General features: G+C 35.8%; 1 pseudogene; it reads left to right on the forward strand.

The window, feature by feature from the left end:
* Positions 1 to 9,551: 9,551 nt before the first annotated feature.
* On the forward strand, positions 9,552 to 13,581 carry LOC142857045 (SAP domain-containing ribonucleoprotein pseudogene; annotated as a pseudogene).
* The last annotated feature ends 5,415 nt before the right edge of the window (positions 13,582 to 18,996 follow it).

The raw sequence follows: 18,996 nt of genomic DNA on the forward strand, positions 1-18,996 counted from the left end.
TTGATCAATAATCGTCATGTTACTGCACACCTACACAGACACACGCTTCATATTTCATCCCCGTTTATCTTGGATTTGTTATTGCACCATATTCTTTCCTCTGAAATAATTTCCTGCTATCTGGAAAGCATCCTTTAATTTCCTTTGAGGAGTGCCTCCTGAGGTGCAATCTTATTTTCCCTTCCTGCCAGCCCCATTTTCATCTGTACTTGACAGACGCTGTCACTGCTAACCAGCTCTCAGCAATGAATACCTTTTCTGTTGATTAAAGGAACCAGCTTGTTGTGGCCATCAGCTGTCAGTCACTAGAAAGAGAGGCTCCCATCTGCTTGTGTAGTTTTTTTCTGATCTCTGTGATCTCAGCCACATTTGTTTAACTATTCACTTCTTGTCATGGCTTTGATACATTTTATTAATTCTCTCTGCCTATTTGCTTTAAATTTTAATTTTATGTTGGATTAAACTTTCTCCTAGAAAAAAAAAGCTCACTTGACTTTTAAGATACATTTCATGTTTTTTTTTTTTTTAAGTTCTGTTGTGACTTTTTAGAATAGTTTAAAGTTAGGCAGCTTCATGCAGCTGTAAGAATAAAATTACTTTCCTTTCATGTTTTCAAAAGGATCATGGTCAAAGAAATTGCTGATATTTAGTTTGCCTGTCACTGCAAGGGAATGAGAGAGAAGCTTTTGGTTTCTATGCAACATGGAAAAACATTTCAGTTTATATCAGGTAACCAGACATGGTTTTCTCAAGCAGTTTGATTTCAACATGTTTGATTATTTTGTATGGTGTTTTGAATCTTTCCACCATCATTTTTTAGAAAATTACCAAGTGGAAATCAGTTAGCCTCATAACAGCACCTAGGTAGACAAACATAAAATGAACTGCCCCTCGGAAGTAACAGAGAAACAGAGAAGGAGCTTTCAGATGCTACTAGTCAAGTATTGCAGAAACAATTCACAGTTAGTTTTAATCGTTCACCTAAATATTCCAGGTAAATTCATAGTATAAAGTAAGAAAAGCATGATTTAAAATTTACCAGGAGATAATTTTAACTATAAAAATATAATATATCTCTCTGTTAGAAAGTTGCAAGGCAGTGGTGGTACACACCTTTAATCCCAGCACTTGGGAGGCAAAGGCAGGCTGATTTCTGAGTTCGAGGCCAGTCTAGTCTACAAGAGTTAGTTCTAGGACAGGTTCCAAAGCTACAGAGAGACCCTGTCTCAAAAAAAAAAGTAATCATACAACCTTTAAACATTATTCATATGCCTAATTCAATAAAGATTATTTGAAAATTATAATATAACTTGATCTATATTGCCTCTATTTATGGTTAACTTTATGCAACATTTTTTCTAGCATAAGCTGTCATCAGTGTTTTTGATCTTGGCCATTCTTACAGGTGTGAGATGGCATCTCAGACTTATTTTGCTTTGCATTTCTCTGATGACTAAGGATGTTGAGCATTTCCTTAAGTGTCTTTCAGCCACTTTAGTTTTCATCGGTTGAGAGTTCTCTGTTTAGGTCTGTGCCACATTTTTATTGGACTATTTATTCTTTTGATGATCAATTTCTTGTGTTTTTTGTGTATTTTGGAGATCAGCCATCTGTCCAATGTGGCAATGGTGAAGATCTTTTTTTTTTTATTCTGTAGGCTGACATTTTGTCTTCTTGATTGTGTCCTTTGCTTTATAGAAGCTCCTCAGTTTCAGGAGGTCCCATTTAATAATTGTTTTGTTCAGTGTATATGCTCTTGGGGTTATATTTAAAAAGTGGTCTCCTGTGCCAATGTGTTCAGGTATACTGTCCACTTTTTCTTCTATGGGGTTCAGTGTGGCTGACTTTATGTTGAGGTCTTTGATCCACTGGATTTGAGTTTTGTGAATAGCAATAGATATGGACCTATTTTCATTTTTCTACATATTGATATCCAGTTATACCAGCACCATTTGCTGAAGATACTTTTTTCATTTTATATTTTTTGTTTCTTTGTCAAAAATCAGATGTTTGTAGGTGTGTGAATTGATATCTTCATCTTCAATTCTGTTCCATTGGTCTTCCTGTCTGTTTTTATGTCAATACCAGGCTGTTTTCAGTACTGTAGTTTTCTAGTTGAATTTGAAGTAGGGGATTGTAATACTTCCAGAAGTTCCTTTATTGAATAAGATTGTTATGGCTATCCTGGGCTTTAATTTTCCATATGAATTTGAGTATTGTTTTTTAAAGGTCTATTAAAAATATTGCTGATATTTTATTGGCATTGCACTAAATCTGTAGATCTTTATTGTAAGATTGCCGATTTTACTATGTCAATTCTATCTAAATATTACAGGAGATCTTTCCATTTTATGCTGTATTCTTAATACTCTATCTTCACAGTCTTAAAGTAATTGTCATATATGTCTCTTCCTTGCATCCCTGCTCTCTCCAACATCTTTATTATGAAGGGATGTTGTATTTTGTCAAAGGCTTTTTCAGCATCTATGAGATGATCATGTGGGTTTTTTGTTTGTTTGGTTGGTTGGTTTTTTTCAGTTTGTTGGTAAGGTGGATTACTTTGACAGGTTTTCATATGTCGAGCCATCCATGTATCTTTGGGATGAAGCCTACTTGGTTTGGTCATCATGGATGATTTTTTGGATTTGTGCTTGAATTCAATTTGTCAATGAGTCATTACTGAGTATTTTGGCATCAATGTTCATGAGCAAGATTGGTCTGTAATTTTCTTTCTTAGTTATGTCTTCATGTGGTTTGTTTATCAGAGTAATTGTAGCATCATAAAAAGAATTTGCCAATGTTTCTTCTTTTTTCTGTTGTTAGTAACAATTTGAGGAATATTAGTATTAGTTTTTCTTTGAGAGAATTTTTCATTTGTCTTTAAGGGCCTCAAGCATTCTCCTAAAGTTATTTTTACATCATTTTCTTCTGTTTCATTTGTATTGGGATGTTCAAGTTTTGCTGTTTAGAGTCACTAGTTTTTGTTGGTGTCACGTTCTTCTTTGTGGTGTTATGTGTTTTTACCTTGTCTACCAATCTTTTCCTCTGATTGATGTAGTTGGTGCCGTGTCTCTGTTGATCACTCTTCCAGGTGCTAGTGGGTCCAATCTCAGGTGGTTGCTCCTTGTGGTGTAATCAGGGGCCACAGTTCCAGTCACACTGGGAGTCACTCTGCAATCCAAGAGGTCATTCAGGCCTGCTCCCACAGAGGTTGCTGGCTCAGGCCTGCTCCCTTAGAGGTCATTGGCTCAGGCCTAGTCCTGTGGAGGTGGTTGGCTAGGGCCTGCTCATGTGGAAGTAGCTAGTTCAGGCCTTCTCTGGCAGTGGTCACAGGCTTGGGCCTGCTCCCAAAGATATCCCTGGCTTGGGCCTGTTCCCTTGAAGGTTGTTGATCTGGGCTTGGGCCTGGTCCAGCAGAGGTGATTGGTATAGGCCTGTTCCCACAGAGGTCAATCACTGAGGCCTGCTCCAACAGAGGTTGCTGGCTCAAGCCCAGTCCCACAGAGGTCTCTGGCTCAGGCTTGCAATCTAGGAGGTTGCTCCCTCATGCCTGATCCTGCAGAGGTCTTTAGTTCGAGACTGATCTGGCAGAGGTCACTGGCATGGACCTGCTCCCAACGAAGTCCCTATCTCATACCTGCTCCCACGGAGGTCCCTGTCCTGGGTCTGCTCCAACAGAGGTGGCTGGATCAGATATGCTCCAATGGAGGTCGCTGACTCAGGCCTGTTCCAGTGGAGGTCACTGGCTTTGTCTTATACCCACAGAAGTCCCTGGCTCAAGCCTGCTCCCATGGAGGTTGCTGGCATGGGCCTGGTTACACAGAGGTTGCTGGCTTGGTTCTGTTCCCATAGAAGTTGCTTGCTTGGTTTTATTCTAGTGGAAGTCGCTGGCTCCAGCCTGCTCCCAAATAAGTTGCTGGCTTGGGCTTGTTCTGGAGAAGGTCACTGTCTTGGGCATGCTTTTGTCGAGGTTGCTGACTACAGCCTGCTTCAGAAGAGGTTGCCTGCTTGTGCCTGGTCCCATGTAGGTCTCTCACTTTCATTCTTTTAAAGGAAATTAAGACCAATGTTTTCAGATAACTGAGTCATGTGGTGTTGTTATTAGTTAACCTCATAGTACCACTTCAGGGGCTTTTATCACAGTTAAACTTTCTGTTCATCATCATCTGCTTTCATTTCTCTAACCACATATTGATTTTCATAGATTCAGAATATAGACTGCTCTAATTTATCTCAAAAATTAAGTGAAATAAACAGATGTATTTCTAAATTTCCAAATTAAATTATATATGCTGGCAGGCATCATTTGCTCATCAAGGATTATTGGGATATGTGTTTCAGACAACTCTGGAGCTCCCTGCCCGCTGCTACTGGGAGGTGTAAAAATTTTAGTGATTCGTGCCTACAGTAGAAATGTAAAATGGTACATGTGGTAAGCTTATGTATAAGATGAAATACCAGGTCAGGTCATGTGTATATGTCTATGACAGAAGTTATGATCTTGAATGAAAAAAACTCATTAGGGAAAGGCTCTTGGTGCTAAGCCTAATGTCTTGAGTTACAATAATTATAACTATGTGGTGGGAGGAAAGAATTAGTTTGTTTGCTGACCATTCACATGCTAATGCTTCACACACACACACATACACATATACACACACACACACATGCACGCACACACTCACATTCAATGCTATACTAATTTTAAAATACTATAATCTTGTCTGCTTTCTGAAAAGCTTCACCTTCTCTTAGAGATTAACCATTTAAATGTCTTTTTTGGTGCAGCAATCTTGGAAAATATCTTACTGCTCTTCGTGGAATTCATCTCATTTTTATACAGCTGCAGATTTTCAGTTACTAACTCTACGTACACTCTGATGTTAAAAGAAAAAACCCTGAACAAATGGGATTTAGTAGAACCTGAGCCAAGAGTGTGACTCAGGAATTAGTGAAAGCCCAGAAACCAGAAAACCCATCCAGGCAGTATGAACAGAGGGTTTTATAGGACAAACACGAAAGAAACCTGATATGCCATAATTAGGCAACTGCCTTATTTGGGCATGCTCTAAGTAGTTGCTGCTTGTCTTTGGCTGAAGCTTGAGGGCATGATTTCTGACATTTTCTATTTGTTGTCAGGATTATCATCTCAAAATCAGTTGGAGTTTACTTAATGCTAAGTTACACTCCAATTTCTTATATGGGAAGTCAGTTTAATTCTCTTCTTATTAAACTTTAACATTAGTAAACCTACAGTGGGCTAGGATGTAGAAAGGAATATAATAAAATGTCCCTATTATTGTTTTTTCTTTCGTATATATATGAAACACAGAAATCACCATCTCCATACACTACTCTGACCATATATACTTCCTATGGGTCAAGGATCAAAGAATCGAAAAGTTATTTTTTCAAGTCACTTTCTTAAAACTCTTTGCAAAAACACCAGTGATTTTTCTTTAGTTTTCCAAGCGCCACTTAAAAAAAAAACCTAATTGACACTTAGATGTAATTTTGTTTATATAAGTGCTATCATTTTTATGTATAAGAACTAATATTTTCAACATCACTACCTATGCATCCAAGTAAAGCAACAATTGCTGTAACTGTTACTATTCCATAGGCTGCAACTAAAATGGATATAAAGCAAAATAATGAAACCTCACTAAGAACACACAGTACGATTATCCTGTGCTGGTAGCTCCTAAAGTAAATGGAAATGTGACAGTTGTGCTTTGGAAACTGGTTTTAAAAACTGTACTTGGAATTTTTTGGGCCAGGGCTCCAGTATATCGAATATTAAGAATCTTTATCCAATAGTGCAATAAAGAATAGATGCTTTTGCAGTTTTATAACAATACACCATGAGCGTTCTGCTAAGTCATTTTATTTCTGTCTGAGAAAGTACAAAATAGTGCCTTCTGGGGAAAATGTTTTAAAATTTATCTCTATAAAACCAGAGTCCAAAAACCACATAGCCATCTTTCAGAACTGTATCCATCCAGCAAAAAAAAGATAAGGCAGCATCATAGCTAAGAAGGCTGCAAAAGTAAGCGCCTTGTTACCTTTGTGCAGAAAGAAAGTTAATTTCCAAGTTCTTTCTCTAAAAGATGGCACTGGCAACCAGCAGTGTCATCAATAGGAAAAAGTATGTCTCGTGCACCAGCTATAAACCATGTCATACTCTGCAAGGCTGGCCTCTTAGTTGTCCTTTGCCCTAAAACTTAGAAACTGAATCAATAGTCTCAGGGAGATTTGAGAGAAATGTCTTGAAATAATAAAGAAATAAACTTTTTTACTAAAGCCTATATGAATGAAGTAGAATGAAGTTATTTGTTAATTAAATGAAATTAAATGCATATTAGAAAAACTCATCTTCATTTTCATTGAAATAAAAATCCTAAGATCCAAGATTGTCTTTATTTTCTATTCTTGTGTATTAAATTACTTGATATGTAGAAAACATACATTCAATGCATTGTGATTTCTGTAGATACATCCTAGATATTCCTTTGCCTTTTGTTCTCAGCAACTGCCAATCATGTCGGATAGCCTGGATCTGAATAGATTTCACTTCCTTTTGATTCAAGGTTTTCATTTGTTTTCTAAAAGTTTGGTGTTGTGCTTTGAATAAAAATGCCCAGCAAAGACTCACCAGGGAGTGACACTATTTGAAAGGGTTAGGAGGTATAGCCTTGTTGGAGAAGGTGTGGCCTGTTGGTGTAGTTGTGGCCTTGCTGGAGAAGATGTGGTCTTGTTGGAATAGGCATGGCAATGTTGGTATAGGTGTGGCTTTGTTGGAGAAGGTGCAGCCTTGTTGGAGGTGTGGCCTGTTGGTGTAGTTGTGGCCTTGCTGGAGTAACTGAGGCCTTGTTAGAGTAGTTGTGGCCTTGATGGAGGAAGTGTTTCACTTCAGGATGGACTTTGAGGTTCCAAAAGCACAAGCAAGGTCCAGTGTTCTCTCTTTCTCTTCCTGTTGCCTGTGGTTCTGAATAAGAACAAGCCAGCAAGTTTGCCTACATGCTGTCATGCTCCCCAATATGAGGATAAGAGAGTATACCTCTGAAACTGTAAGCAATCCCCAATTAAATGTTTTCTTTTATATGTTTTCATGAGCATGGTGTGTCTTCACAACAATAGAACATTCATAAGACAGGTATAATTTTGTGGTTTTTAATTATTTATTTCTTTGAGATGATAATATAATATCATCATTTTCCCTTCAATTTTCTCTCTTCAATTCCTCCTACACAGTCCTAGCTGCTCTCATCAAAGCAATCGCCTTTTTCTTCATTCATTGATGTTTCATTCATTTCTTGTGGGAACTAGCACCCAGATTGTAGGAGGTGCCTTTACCAACTCACTCCCCAAAGGATAATCTAAATTTTAGGTTGAAACTTAGCATGGTCATACATCACAGAATCACAGTGCTGGAAAGACTGAGGCAGGAAGATGGTGGTTTCAGGGCCACTTTATTTACACAGCAAATCCTTGTGTCAAAATAAATATTAACTAAATTAAATGGTGCCTTTAATCAAGCTTTTATTAAAAGATCTCTAATTAAATTAATGATCTCTCTTTGTAGAAGTATCTACTGGCATATTTTAATGCCCCTATTTAATTTTGGAGAAAAATTTAAAGGACCCTCTAGAACCAAAAGATAGTTTTAGTAGGAATTATTTCACTTTTATTTCAACCTATATGTGGTTACTCCCTGTAGATGCTCATTTGATTTGCTAATGTGTTGAGAATTTTTGTGTTTATGCTAAGAAGTTACAGACTTCATCATACTTGCAAAGTCTGACTTTGGAATTAAGAAAGTGTTAAGCTCATATTTTAATTTAGAATCCCTTATTGCTTTTCTGTTTGTGAAGCATATTTTTTAGATTTCTTTTAAAAACAAACTGTATAGAACACTGTGTCACATATCTATAGCCCAACATCTGGGAGGCTGATGCTGTAATATTTCAAGCTGAAGATCAGCCTGGGCTCAAAAGGAACACCCCAATATCAAGATAAATAAATGATATTTAGCAACAAAATCATGTGGATTTGCCTGTATTTTAATAAATATTTGTAACACAAACTTAGATATTTGATAGCTGTGTGGCCACTCAGAGTATCTGTTTCTTCTTGAATGCAACATAATAATTTTTATCACTCAAGGTATTTCTTTACTTGACTTCTACAAGTTATCGACAGATATTTTTAGTGCGCAACTTTTAATCTTTTAATAGCTGTAGAATCAGTTAGGATTACCTCCAATTAATATTTAATACCAAAATTCACTTTATTTTTATGGAAGATTCTCTTAGAGCTATAAAAATTTTTATTAAATGCACATTGATTCACTAGTTTGTGTATAGTTTTAAAACTAAAAAGTATAGCAATGATCTCATGGAGTTTGTTCCTTTTTGCATGTCTGCATGGGGTAATGAAGCTGTATTCATGATGATTAAATACATACCATAAATATGAGTATGTAAGATCAGTAATTATAATGTATGTATGTAAATTATATAAACTTTAATCATGAGCAAGTTTTAGAAATTAACTTTATCACTGAATAACAATTTTGCATCTAATTTGAAATTATTTGTTCTATAAATATTGCCATCTGTATTATATGAAATATGCTGATGTTCTTATTTAAAGGATAACTTGAGTTAAAACTTACATTCCTCTTAAGAGGGGTATTTTAGAATAAGTTTACATCATTGGTTAACTAGCCAAGCAATATTATGGCCTTGAGATATTCTAGTTCTCAAAATATCAGGGAGAGACTTTTTCTTCCCTGGAGACTTTATTATTGCCAAATACCAGACTCTGGAGTTGCATTACCATCACAGAGCATCATTCATATGTGACATGCATTTCACTCTCAGAGCAAAGCTTTACAAAGGTTCCTCAGATGTTCCCTAGTGGATTTAGAAGAATAATACCAAAGTCAGAATAGTTCTTTCAAAATTAGTTTCAATTTCTGCTAGGTTAGTCTCAAAAAGAAAAGCAAGAAAAAGGACCCAAATAAAGATGCGAAAGTGTAAAAATGGGTTCTTCTATACTATTCTGTTTCAACTGCAACATTTCCCAAGTTAATGGTGCTTTGAAACATTTTAATAGTATTCTAAAATTATGAGCTCTATCAATTATTTTACACTCTGAGTATGAGATTGAAGAATTTTCTCTCTTCTAAAATATTCAGAAAAATAACTAAATTTTTCAATGACTTAACAATATTTCTGACTTTCAATCATTAACAAATTATGAAGTCATGTCTTAAATTCATTTTTCTATAATTGGTCATCATTTCCAAATTTCTGTGACAAACAAATTAGTCATTTTGATGAAAGCTGTTCTATTTACTATGAAAAGCCATGGTGATTGCGGCTAAATAATTGAAAGGTACTAATTCTTTAATCTGCACAAACTTGTAGTACAAAAATATCAAAGCCAGATATGTAATACTTCTCCACATGCTGTTGGTTAAGGAAGTCCCCTAGACACCCAAAAGAGTAGAAACTACATCTCTGTTAGTTGCCCAACAGAACTAGATGAAATCACTTATTACTGAAGATACCATAACCCTGGTTGCACAAAAGAAAGCTGAAACTGTGCTGGAAACTTCCTCTCAGATGTCCACTTCCACAGTGTCTGAAGGTACTGTGTAGGCTGCCTAGAGAAAGAAGGCAATGGCAGTCTAACTTAGATATGAACACAGAAACTATATACAAGCCTACCATGCAAGGTATGACCACTGTAGTAATAGTGGCACACTGTTAATGAACAGCCAACCTCTGATTGTTTTCCAGGTCAACTCTTCAGTTGGAATTTTAAAACTGATATTGCAACCTAGTCAAGAATTCAAGACTAAGAAGGTTATAAGCCCTACATGGGAGCCTAATATATTCATTTAACTAAATTGACACAGTGTCAAACTTTCTTTTAGAAACATATTTTAAGTCTGTAGACATAAACTACTCTAAGCTTTAATAAGTGAAGCTTGTCTATAATGGACAATGGTAATCCGGGGAGTCTTGGCTACATAATGTGTAAAGAAAGTGGATTATTGAGAATTCAGCTCTAAACAGAAAAATTATAGCACCCTTTATAAGACTCAGGTAATATCATGAAAGAAAATACAGAAAGAATATAAAAACTATAAAGCAAGGAACAGGACAGGAGAATGCTATCTTCTGGGTATAACACAGCAACCACAATTATGAACTCACAAATATTACATTAGGCTTATATAATACTGAATTTATCAACATACAGACCTAGATAAGGAGGGATTATTGGGACTCTACTTGTATTTACTGAGCTATTGGAAATAAAAGATTCTAGAGAAGAGTGAGTCAGTCAGTATCTTAAGTGCCTACCCATCTCCACTAGATAACTCTGTGTCCACGGCCACACAAAAAGCTTTGGTATTTGAAGGCATAATCTAGTTTCTGATGCCTTCAAATATGAATCTATGTTGTTTAGTATATAAACGTCTAATTTCACTTTTTCTGTATAATAAAAACTGTGTTCAAAACCAAAAAAAAAAAAAAAGCTTTGGTAAACTGCAATGGATCACAAAACAAAGCAAAAGGCATAGACGTGGGTGAGGGTTCTTTACACTGAGGCAGGTTAACAGAAGTGGGAGATGGACAAATGAGTAGACGGTGGGAGAATCAGAATGCATTACATACATGTGTAAAAATTTTAAACAATACTTTTAATTATTTTTAATCTCTTTTTCTATTAACATACACTTCATATCATACATAGGGTCAGGATTCTTGGAGTTTAGTGCTGCTTTAAAATCCCTGAATTCTTCTGTGCAAAACATCATTACACATGTTCATGATGCTCAGCTCTAACACCCTCTCTCCATTCTTTCTCTGTTCCAAACTCTTTTATATTATTCAACCTTATATGGGAAATCATTAACAATTTTTCTCATAAATAAACTTAGCTACTCTTTGTGAGCTTCCAGTTACATATAATTACCCTGTGTGTCCCACTGACTTCTAAATCTTTGGTCCTTTGTCCCATTTCGAGTAGTGTTATACTTTCATGTTATACCATAGATGCTACTATCAGTATCTCCATTTCCTTCAGCCAATTTTCTATATGAAAATCCTTCAGAAGTAACCTCATCTTATTTATAGCAGCATTAACTGTGTTGATTACTTTAATACATTGACATCCTTGGCTTCTTTCAAAGTCAAAAATTATAACATCTATCTATATATCTAAAGGTTAAGGTTATTTAATAACCTTTCTTCTTAAAAAGCATCCTAAAAATTTTATCCTGTCGTAAAAATTACTTGTGTATTACTGTAAGATTCATTTTATATCCTTCTTTATCTTATTTAAATTATAACTTTTTATTATACCTTTCTAAATAGAATTAGCACAAACAGTTTTTTTTTTTTTGTCTTGTACCCGGAATTACTGTTTTTCAGTTGGACTTGATGTACACTTAAGCAAAGCATAATAAAATTGTTGAGAAATCAAACTAACTTAATGAAATTTCCAAATATTCAATACTACACAAGCATTTTTGTAGAGACTAGAAAAATTAAAGCTTTTCAAATGTTTTAAAAATGTTCATGAATTTAAAGTGATTTCTCAGTAATTACTAAGATGTTTATGACTGCATTACATATGTCAACTAATTAAAGAAAATATTTTCAGCTTGGAGTTTTGTACCCAGTGACTATATCTTTCAAATAATAATGTAAAATAAGTATGCGGTTTATAAAATTTTCTCAGAAAGGACAGTATAGAAACATTATTAACTGAAACCACTTAAAAGTGACAAAAAGAATGAGAATTATTCAAGAAAATATCATAAAATTACAAGATAAAATGAAAAGAGTTAGAAGACATATAAATACAAATGCATGCTCACTGAATAAAACAGTGATAATAGTATAATTGTATGGAATAAAATTTTGCAGTGATGTGTTAGTTTCCTAGAGCAACATAATAAATTAACATAAGAAAATTTTTAATATTTCTTGGACTACATTAATTAAAACAATAATGCATAGTACAAGCAGGTTACCAAATTTCAATATTCAAGAATCTGTAATAATAAGATAAGAAGTAAAACTAATATAACTGTACCAAGATAGCTCAAGAAAATTAGTATCATCTCTATAGCAAACAATGCAAATGAAAAGATAATTAGTCAGTTAACAGAGGGAAAATGAAATAATAAAAAGGCTTTTGTGCTGAATTAAAGCATTAATAAAAAGCCTTGACTACAGTTGAGACAGTAGAATGTTTGCATAGCACGGGTGATTCCTAGGGTTTGATCCGTAAGAGAGCATAAACCACCAGGAGTGACTCATTTCTACAATCACTGGAAGGACAGAAATTCAAGGTCATTTTCAGCTACACATGAAGATAGAGGATAACCTGGGATACATGAAAACAGGCAAACAAATAAAAAATAACACATATTAGCTTAATAAGGAACTATAAAATATATTTGGAACTACTTTTGAATATTAAAATGAAATACTATTGAAAACATTGGAGAAAATTTCAAGACTAGCTGAAAGAAGAGAAATGTCTATTTTTTGAATGTTTAATGAAACAATTAATTAATGTGTTTGTATGTGTGTTCTTGTGGTCACATAATGCAGTTGTTTGAATAGGAATGGCTCTCATAGACTCATCTGTTTTAATGTGTGGCCCATAAGGAGCTCTTTTATTAGGAGATTTGGCCTTGTGGCCTTGGAGGAAGTGAGTCGCTCAAGCGTGCGTTTGTGGCACACAACCTCCAGCTGCCTGTCGATCAAGATGTAGAACTCCCAGCAACTTCTCCAACACTGTCTGTGGGCATGCTGCCATGCTCCTCACCATGACAACAATGATAACGGACTAAGCCTCTGAAACTGTGAGCCTACACCAATTAAATGTTTTCCTGTGTAAGAGCTGCTCTGAAGGCACAAAGAGACGGCGGGGCTTCACAAGTTAAGGCTTAAGGAACCAAATGTCTTGCTCGTGGTTTAGAGACCAAGGGAATAAAACAAGATCTTATCAGTCGACTCCAGGCATATTTTGAAGAACATGCCGAAGAGGAAGCAAATAAAGCTGATGTTCTGGGAGAAGAAACAGAGCAAGAAGAACCAAAGCCCATAGAACTGCCTGTTAAAGAAGTAGACCCTCTTGAAAAGGTTGTTGACGTGCCATCAAAAAAGAATGTAGGAAAAATTACATCTAGACTATCTCAGACCGAAAGAATGCAGAAGAGAGGTAAAGGCCTCAATGTACCTTTAAGCTTTTAAGAAGGCAATTCTGGAAGCTAGGTTTAGAATTTCTTCAGTTCCATCTAAAGGTCTGTCATCTGACTCCAAGCCTACGGTTAACAAGGATAAACTAACGGAAACAGAACAGATATTTGGTTTTCATGGTTCTTCCATTTCTAGAAAGTCTGAGAATGATGAGAAGCTGAAAAAAAGGAAGGAGAGCTTTGGGGTTGTGACAAGTTCAACTGGAAAAAAACTGACAGAGAATACAAAGACGAGAAAAAGTACAGAGTGTTGGGGATTGCGCAGTGAAAAGCTTTCTGCCCCATAGTAGTTTCCATGTCTCTAACTTGTCTTGGTTCTTGCACACACACAGTCACACACTCAAACACACACTCACACTCACGCACACGTACACTCACACATATGCACACACACGCTTACACTAACATGCACACACACCCACACACTTACACATACGGACACACACTCACATGCACACACACTCACTGTCGCGTGCCTCACTCTGAGGCAGCTTGCACCTTAGGAACATCCTTTATTTACAGCAGCAGTTTGATTTAGCTGCTGTTCTGCACTTAAGGTTGTTGTATTTTGTTTTTAACTATTTTGTTTATTAATACAAAAAGAAAGAAAAGAAAAAATGAATTGTTGTAGTAATAGTGTCTTTTCCTAGCAACAAATCCCCAAGACACAGGTGTGGCACAGAGAACATGTGAGGGTCACATGACACACACAGGAGTCACTTCTCCTATATTGATGTGTATTTTGGGGATAGAGATCAGGTTGTCAGATCTGGCTTCAAGAATCTCTAGCCACTGAGATATGTTAATAGCCCACTGTAATTATTTCATTACCTGGACTTTGTGGAAGTTATCAGAGAGTAAAAATTAATAAGATGAGAAATATTTCACAGGGATAAGCTAAGCTTTTAAAATCTTTTAGTCCTCTGTGTGTTTTTGGGTGTCACCATACTTTACCTTAAAATAAAGTCTAAACTCCAATCAAGTTACTACTAATTAAAAGTTAACCTACAGAAATATATTCCTAGATAACATATTATATATATATGCATATATATAAAACATATGCACATGAAAAGAAAATAGAGCAGATAAGCAAAATTATTATTTTAGTTTTATCATGTCTTTTTTAATCGTTTATATTTATCTTTTGTGTGTATGTATGTGGTATGTGTATTGTGGTATGTGTGTTTGTGTATGGTGTGATGTGTGTATGGTGTGTGTTTATGTGCATATATGTGTATATGATATGTATGTATGTGGTTTGTGCTTGTGTTGTGTGAGTATGGTTTGTATGTGTGGTGTGTGTATGTTTGTGTGTGTTGTGTGTGTGTGTTGTGTGTATGTGTGTCTCTGTATGTGTGGTGTGTGTTTGGGTATATATGTAGGTGTGTATGTGTGTATTTATGTGAGTGGTGTATCTTTGTATGTGTTTGTGTGGTGTGTATGTGTGGTTTGTGTGTATGCGTATATGTGTGTTTTTACCTATATGTATGTGCACCATGTGTATAGTGCTTATGAAAGTCCAAAGAGAGCATAGGAAGCCCTGGGACTGGAGTTCAGTCATTTGTGATTTAGATGTTGGAAACCAAACCTGGGTCTTCTGCAAGCACAGCAAGTGCTCTTAACCACAGAGCTGTCTCTGCAATCGCTTTTCTGATTATATTTAACCTACCTGTCTATCTACCTAGCCAAGCAGCTCTTAAAGTAGTATTGATCCTAGGAAATAACTTAGCAATTTTTGCATATCACTAAGTCAGTGTTATGATTTCATAACTCATTTGGCCATGCTCATTTTATATCTATGGGATGGGGTCCTTTGGATGATGAATTTTATGGGTATACATGGATGTGGACAAGCATTATCCAAATGCATAATCTACTCATAACTTTGTACAAACAACACATTTGTCTCATTTTAAACTGGAGCCCCATATTCTTTTTCACTGACTGTATTCACAACAATCTCTAAACAGTGTCGAGTAAAATGATTTCTATGATGCATTAGTTCCCTAGTTCCTAGGGCTACCATAATAAGTTATCCCAAACTGAGTGTTTTACAAAAATAAATAAATAAATAAATAAATAAATAAATATTCAGTCTCTTTTTATTATAAGGGTCAGACGTCTGAGGCAAATTTATTAGTAGGGTCACCCTCTACACACGATAGGAAGAGTCTAGCCAGCTTCTTGCCATGTCCAATGGCTCTCTCATTATGTAGCTAACAACACTATTGTTCCGATCATCAATGACCTGTGTTGTATACCATTCTTTTCAATTCTAAGGATAAATTTCCAACTTACCCCTTAGCCTAGCAAACAAAACAGGATTTGAATCAGGACCTGGGATGAGTATAGCCACAGTAGATATAGAAAGACGCAATCTTGAGATTCCCTCGGAAGTATATGTTTAAAGCCGGCATTTCTATGTCAGTTCACAGGCTGAGGTTCTAGGTAAACATGAGTTTGGTGGAGTCACTGTTCAATATTCTTTATCATCTATCTATCTGTCTGTCTGTCTATCTATCTATCTATCTATCTATCTATCTATCTATCTATCTATCTATCTATCTATCTTATCTCCCTTCCTCTCGTCTATTTATTTTCTGTCTCATATTTTATAACCTGTATCTTGTAATATTTCTTAAAGTTAAGGTAACATAAATAGATTCTATATCACAGAAACACCTAGGGTTAAATACTAACTATAGCATTCCATTTATACAACTTACCTCTGACTGTGTTTTCATTGAAAAAAAATTACTATCAACAAATCCTATCATAGAGGGGTTAAAATAGAACGGTATGTCAACGTGCAAACCACATGCTTCTTAAGTGTAAAAAACCTTGATGTTCTCTTTTGGGAAGGGAGACATTTATTACATGATTTGTGAAATAAGTAATGTTAGTAAGCCTGCTAACATTGTCTTGATAATATTACCCATATCTGGTCTGCTACAATGTAACTCATTCAATATGTATTGCGCGGATTAGTACCCCATAATCTCAAGTGTGTGATTTGCTCTGTGAATAAAATCAGGCAAGCAAAGTATGTCTAGCCGTCCTAAAGTATGTGGAAATTAGGCTTTGATGAATCAATCTGACAAGGCAAATATAGACTATAAAACCTGGCTCACCACTGATTGTATTGTCAACATTCATGTTCAGCCACGGACCTCTCTTTTTGCTGGTTTTCCCTGTATTTCTTGAATTTATCATAGTAAATGAAATTGTAAATTTTGTGAAATCTCTCTGAGCCAGAAATAATTATATATTTCTTGGGGTATCACAAAAGAGAGTAACATGTTAATCTAGAAAAATCACAAACCATGCCTTGTTTCAAATGACCATATTACTGATTCTTATTTAGAATAAATCTTACAGTTGACCCAGTCTAGAACATTTAATTGTAATTGTTTACATTATGAGGCAAAAAATAAGTATGTAGTTTCCCTTACTTTTAGAATTTTACATCTATAAATTAATAACATGTGAACTTTATAATACTAACAATATTCTCAGTTTCTCACCTATGGAGAACAAAAGTACCTTTATATCATAAAGCTTTGTCAAATACGTGGATGAATTTTCTATGCTGTGCAAGGTGGAATCTTCAGATATTAAAGCTAGGTCTGTGTCCATAAGATAGGAAACTCAACTCCCCCCTTTTAGATCAGCAACATTACATTGAATCTCATTTCCTGATTCCTTAACATGACAGACAGCTGAGAAATTCGCTCAGATTTCGCGCTCTGGAAATGTCAATCTTCAGCACTTCACCTGGACCCTTTCATTCTGTGGCAGGTGTTTTGCTTTCATTTTCATCCAAGAATTTTTCTAAGAAATATGCTCCCTGGCCTGAATACAATTGTGTCCACACTCTCTCCACACCAAGAACAAATATGATATGTGTTTCAAGAAATAGTAAGAATTCCATCAATCAAAACTTCATATTTAGTTGATTGAATGTATTCTTTCACAAGTCTCTATGTGTATAATACAGTCTGCTTATCCTTACTACCTCTTTCTCACCTCCTGCATCTCTGTTATCCCTGCATCCTTCCCCCTAGCGCCTTTCTCACACTAATACCTTTCTCTTTTCTGTTGTGATCCTTTGATTCTAGTCAAAGGTTCCCTGTGTGGTCATAAGTTTGAACTCTCATTTGAAGATTGTTGACTCATCCTTTGCTACATAATTGAAATTGTTCAGTTATGTACCCTTACCTCAGAATCTATCAATCAACTGCTATTAATTCGGCAAGGAATTATAGGGCCACATGAACCTCTCACTATCCATGATTTTGTGTTGACTTTTCTAGATTCTGGCAGGCTCTGCATGGTAGCCATCGTCAGTCACTATGGGATTGTTGGCTATGACTGCACCATGCCCTGTAGATCAAATTTCCCATCACTTTGTCTATTTGTTCGCTCTTACATTCTTTGTGCTAATTCTTCTGCAATTTTTCCTTTACCTTGGAGTGAGTGTTACCAATGCCCTTTTTAGGCTGAGCACTATGTCCCCACTATAAACATGTAAACTGTCTCCAACAGTCATTGGTCTCTGCACTTAGTGCTGATCATTAGCAACCTTCCCTAAGAACAAGAACAGCATTTTTCTATGGCACAAAGATAAATATTTACATTGCAGTTTCGTTCCATGTCATCACTAAACCACAGTAGTGAGATCTCCTCTGTAGGGTTTTCCTATTATCATTAATTTATTAGTGTGTGTATTTGTCAATGTGAGTATAGTATCATAAAGGCCAGAAGAGGGTTCTGGGCTACCTGGTGCTAGAGTTAATAACAGTTTGTATGCAACCCAGTATGGGTGCTGGGAACCACCTCTCAGTTCTCTAGAAGAGCAGCTGTAGAAGGAACACCGGGCTGCGTTCCTGCCGCCTGGCTCCCAGCCACCTGACTAGCTTATGCCCCTAAATAACAACACACAAATTGTATTCTTTTAAACACTGCCTGGCCCATTACTTCCAGCCTCTTAACAGCTAATTCTCACACCTTTATTAACCCATTTCTATTAATGTGTGTAGCACCATGAGGTGATGGCTTACTGGGAAAGATTCAGCATGTCTGACCTGGTGGCTGGATCCATGGCATCTGACCCAGAGAGAAGAGGCATGACGATTGCCTCACTTCCCTCTTCCTCCCAGCATTCTGCTCTGTCTACTCCACCCACCTAAGGGCTGGCCTATTAAATGGCCAACACAGTTTCTTTATTAACCAATGAAATCAACACAAAACAGAAGACCATCCCATAAGCCTTCATCACTGCTGAACAGTCTCTCCAGCACCTCAAATATATAGATTTCTAAAAAGGAAATGAAAATTCTTACTACAGCAGGCTTGTGCTCAATAATAAAACTTTTATCCATTATTTTTACTTATAATATTTTCAAGCATTCTGCCTGCAAGTTTAGATTTTTGACAGTTATCCAACTCTTAAAAGCTACTTCTTTACTAACACTAGAATATACTAAAAACCACTTTAAATTTTGTTGAATTTGTAAAATGTGACAGAAATTTCTTATTCCTTATTTTTAAAAGAATCAAAAATGTGTGAAGTGTTAAATTGATATATAAGCAAGATTTTTGGATAGAAACATTTTGATTTTATTTTGAGAATGATTAAGTTTCTTGTTTGGCTGACATTTTTTATTAGGTCAGTTTTAACAAAGAGATTGCTAAGTGCA

Source organism: Microtus pennsylvanicus, chromosome 9 (assembly GCF_037038515.1).
Source record: "Microtus pennsylvanicus isolate mMicPen1 chromosome 9, mMicPen1.hap1, whole genome shotgun sequence".
Lineage (NCBI taxonomy): Eukaryota > Metazoa > Chordata > Mammalia > Rodentia > Cricetidae > Microtus > Microtus pennsylvanicus.